At 40.2% G+C, this 4914-nt stretch overlaps 1 non-coding gene across 1 annotated transcript; it reads left to right on the top strand.

Moving 5' to 3' along the window:
• The first annotated feature begins 1004 nt into the window (after positions 1 to 1004).
• Positions 1005 to 1108, top strand: LOC130937017 (small nucleolar RNA R71). Its single transcript, XR_009068255.1, has one exon. It is a non-coding gene; the product is annotated as a small nucleolar RNA R71 (small nucleolar RNA).
• The last annotated feature ends 3806 nt before the right edge of the window (positions 1109 to 4914 follow it).

A 4914-nucleotide genomic window follows, 5' to 3' on the forward strand; every position in this document is an offset into this window, starting at 1 on the left:
TTTTGGTTGGTATGTTTCCAGCATGCCTTTATTTTGCAGTTCCTTGGCTTGCCCAGTTTCACTTTCCTGCTTAGCTTCTTCCTGGCTCCTTTTCTGAGGGTCTGATTCCTTCTTCTTCTGAGACTTCCTTCAATATGGTGATGGCCTTGCATTCTTCCCATCTCACTCCCTTTTGTTCCCCTTTAGGATTCTTTTCTGTGTCACTAGGGAACACTGCAGTTGACTTGGGGGCCTGTTGAGATAGCTCTCCTACTCGAGACTCCATCCTCTTGAGTTTTTCACCATGGTTCCTTAAGGTAGATCTCACATCATCCCTAAAGCTTTTCAACTCACTTATGTCCTGACCCATGTTTGCAAGCATTCCTTCTATCCTGTTTAATTGATCTTGAAATTGTTGGTTCGGATTAGGTTGGGCAGGTTGATTATTTTGGCCATGATATGGTGGTTGGGAGTAAGTGTTTTGTGTGGCTTGGTATGATCTTTGGTTGGAGTTTTGGTATGTGGAATTGTTATGTTGGTTGGGGTTGTAAGGTTTGTGGTTTTGTGATTGGGTTTGCTGGTTTCCCCACCCAAAGTTTGGGTGGTTTTTCCAGCCTGGGTTGTAAGTGTTGGAATGTGGATCATATGGTTGCCTTTGTTGATTTCCCACATAGTTGGCCTCTTCCCAATCACCTCCTTCAGTGCTTACTTCCTCTTGATCTTGTGTGTGTATTGCAGCCACTTGATTTGTTTCTAATTTCCTGGTGAGCTCTGCTAGTTGCTTGGTAAACACCTTGTTTTGGGCTAGAATTGTATCAACATGGTTCAGCTCCATGACTCCCTTAGTGTTGTGTCTCTCTGAAGCATAGTAGTACTCATTCTCAGCCACTGTCTCAATCACTTCAATGGCTTCTTCCACAGTCTTTTTCCTGTTCAATGAACCTCCTGATGAATGGTCTACAGCCTTCCTTGATTCATAAGAAAGTCCATCATAGAAAATATGCAATTGCACCCAGTCATGGAACATGTCTGGTGGGCATTTCCTTGTCAAATCCTTGAACCTCTCCCATGCCTCGTAGAGAGTTTCACCATCTTGTTGTCTAAAAGTCTGAACCTCAGATCGAAGCCTATTGACCTTTTGTGGGGGTAGAAACGTGCCAGAAACTTGCTTTCCACCTCATCCCAGGTTGTTAGGCTCCCCATTGGGAATGATTCCAGCCACTTAGCTGCCTTGTCCCTAAGTGAAAATGGGAACAAGAGCAGTTTATAGGCATCTTCTTGGACTCCATTGGACTTCACAGTGTCGCAAATTCTCAGGAATTTTGTGAGATGTTGGTTTGGATCTTCATTAGCACTCCCACCAAATGAACAATGATTCTCCACCAGTGATATTAGCTGTGGTTTGAGTTCAAAATTGTTGGCCTGAATGGGTGGTTTCTGAATGCTGCTACCACAATTCCCAGAGGTTGGGTTTATGTATGAACCAAGAACCCTCCTCTCGGGAATGGCATTGTTTCCATCAGCTCTCTCATGGTTGTGAACTTCTCTATCCATGTTGAGATCTAGAGCTTCCTCAAAATTGTCCTCAGATTCTCCTTCAGATTCTTCTTCTCCCAGTACTCTCTTCCCTCTTGCTTCCCTTCTAAGTTTATGAAGGGTCCTCTCTGGTTCGGTATATGGAGGAGTTGATGTCTCTCCTCTCCTACCTGTCATACAAGAACACAGCACAGGCAACAAACAAGTGAAATACTCTTGATTAATGGAAGAGTATGGTTAGAGCAGTTGACGAATTAATTCAAATAGTTAGTGAGTCAGTGAGTTAGTTGCTTGAATTTAAAGGCATACAGAAAGCAAGCAAGTAACAGAGTACAAAAATTAAAATTCAACAAGTAACTTGAACTGAATTAACAAAACAAGAAAAATGCTCAATCTAGTTAACTTCCAATTTGAGAATTGTCAATCGAAAACCAATCCCCGGCAATGGCGCCATAAACTTGATGCTACGATTTTAGGAAATTGCACGATCGGCAAAAATTCCTTCCGGCAAGTGCACCGGTTATCGTCAAGTAAAAACTCACAATAGAGTGAGGTCGAATCCCACAAGGATTGGTTGAGTGAGCAATTCGGATTAGAAGTGTGTTCTAGTTGAGCGGAATCAAGATTTAGATGAGAATTGCGGAATGTAAAATTGGCGGGGAACGTAAATGGCAAGAAATTGAAATTGCGTAATCTTAAATTGCATGAATTAAAGAGCGAGAAGCTAAATTGCTGAAATTAAAAAGGGATCGGGGTGATTGCATGAATTTAATTGCAGAATGTAAAGAGAAAGTGGTAAATCAGAAATGGGGAATTCATTGGGTTTCAGGAGATATTGAGATCTCCGAATCCAAACATTTTTATCCCTTCCTCAACCAATGCGTTCATTGAATTTTGCTTGGTAATCTTATATGATTGGATCCCAATCCCTTGGCTCACCAATTCTCTCTAAAAACAAACAAATTCCCAATCCCTTGGTTTAAATGTTCATAAGAAGAGATGACGCTCGATCACTGATTATACCACACAGTTTCATGAACCACAATTTGGTAGGATTACATGTCACAATATCCATCCAAACCCCAATCCAATTCACTGTGAGAAAGCTTCTCTAGCATGAATCCTCCATTCCTTTCCCAAGGTTCCGAAGGATTCCAATTATAGATAGTTTCTTTCCCAAGACAACTAACCAATGGAATTAGATCGAGAAGCTTTCTAACAAAAATTCAAGAGAAAAGATTGAAGAAGAAGATAAAAACTATTATTGATTCATTGAATTACAATAGAGCTCCCTAACCCAATGAAAGGGGGTTTAGTGAGTCATAGCTCTGAATTCAATTACAAAAAGTATGAAAACTAGAAAAATGATCCAAAAGTCCTTTTCTAACTTAAATTCTATCCTATTTATACACTTTCTAAATTGAGCTTCTGTTGTGTTTCTTGGGCTTTGAGGCCTTTCCCTGATTTCCTTTTGCTTTGGGTTTATGATCCATAATCCTGATGAGGCTGCTGATCCAATTCTGTAACATTCATTGAGCCAACTTAGTTATAATCAAGTAATGACACATGACTCAACAAATTGAAATTCCAGACTCATCAATTCATCAGGCCCAATCCCATAAACCATGATATTCAATTGGGTTTCATACCAGAGTACGTTTAAGTTAATGTTTGTGCATCAAATGCTAACTTAAACTGCAATATCTTTGGCCCAGAAACCTTTTCAAATAGTGGCGTTTAAGTTGCAGTTTAAGCTTAAACTGCAACTTAAACGTTGGACACTCCTGGAGGTGGTATAATTCAAGCACGTTTAAGCTTCAGTTTAAGGTTAAACTGAAGCTTAAACGTGGAAATGGAAGAAAGCAACCATGGAGGGTAAAGTAGTCGAACACGTTTAAGCTTCAGTTTAAGGTTAAACTGAAGCTTAAACGTGGAAATGGAAGAAGGCAACCCTGGAGTGTGGAATTGTCGAACACGTTTAAGCTTCAGTTTAAGGTTAAACTGAAGCTTAAACGTGGAAATGAAGAAAGCAACCCTGGAGGAGAATTTGGTCGAACACGTTTAAGCTCCAATTTAAGGTTAAACTGGAGCTTAAACGTGGAAATGGCTCCCTGGTGCATTTCTCATTTCTGGCGTTTAACTTCCAGTTTAAGGTTAAACTGGAGGTTAAACGCCACTTTCAGCTTTTCCTCAGCTTTCATGATTTTGGTGTTTAAGCTCCAGTTTAAGCTTAAACTGGAGCTTAAACGCCACTGATGGTTCCCAGCATTATATGGCTTGGTAGTTTAAGTTCCAGTTTAAGCTTAAACTGGAACTTAAACTCCACATGTGATATTCAAGCTTCCTTTATTGATTTTGTTGCTTCCTTGCCTAGCCTCTTCTTCCCTGAAATCATCCAAACAACTGCATCAAAGTCTTGCAAAATTTCATGAGAAATCTTCCATTCATAGCATTCAAGTAATATAACTAAAAACTCATGGAATTTGCATCAAAATCATACTGTTTGGATGGTTCATTGCTTTGTTATTCATTTAACCATTCTTGGTTACTTTAAGCTCAAGAAAATGCATAAAACAACTAAAACTAACAGAAAAATGCTAGTGAAACTAGCCTAAGATGCCTTGGCATCAATTCTACTATGAGTTTTTGTATTTTTGGACAATTTCAGGTAATTTCTGGCTGAAATTGAGGAGTTGGAGCAGAAGTCTGATTCAGAGACAAATAAAGCACTGCAGATGCTGTCCAGATCTGACCTGCCTACATTTGGAAGAGCTTTTCTGAAGCTATAGAAGTCCAAATGGAACGGCTTAATGGCTATGGAAAGCTGACTCCCAGAGCTTTTGGTGCACGAAATTGTGATCATCAATGGCGCCATCAACATGGTACGCTCAATTGCAATCTCAACTCTTTATCATAACTTCGCACAACTAACCAGCAAGTGCACTAGGTCGTCCAAGTAATAAACCTTACGCGAGTAAGGGTCGATCCCACGGAGATTGTTGGTATGAAGCAAGCTATGGTCATCTTGTAAATCTCAGTCAGGCAGATTCAAATGATTATGGAGGATTAATGATTAAAAGATGAATAAAACATAAAATAAGGATAGAGATACTTATGTAATTCATTGGTGAGAATTTCAGATAAGCGTATGGAGATGCTATGTCCCTTCCGTCTCTCTGCTTTCCTACTGTCTTCATCCAATCCTTCTTACTCCTTTCCATGGCAAGCTGTATGTTGGGCATCACCGTTGTCAATGGCTACAGTCCCGTCCTTTCAGTGAAAATGTTCAACGCGCTCTGTCACAGCACGGCTATTCATCTGTCGGTTCTCGATCATGTCGGAATAGAATCCAGTGATTCTTTTGCGTCTGTCACTAACGCCCCACAATCGCGAGTTTGA

This window comes from Arachis stenosperma, chromosome 6 (genome assembly GCF_014773155.1).
Source record: "Arachis stenosperma cultivar V10309 chromosome 6, arast.V10309.gnm1.PFL2, whole genome shotgun sequence".
Lineage (NCBI taxonomy): Eukaryota > Viridiplantae > Streptophyta > Magnoliopsida > Fabales > Fabaceae > Arachis > Arachis stenosperma.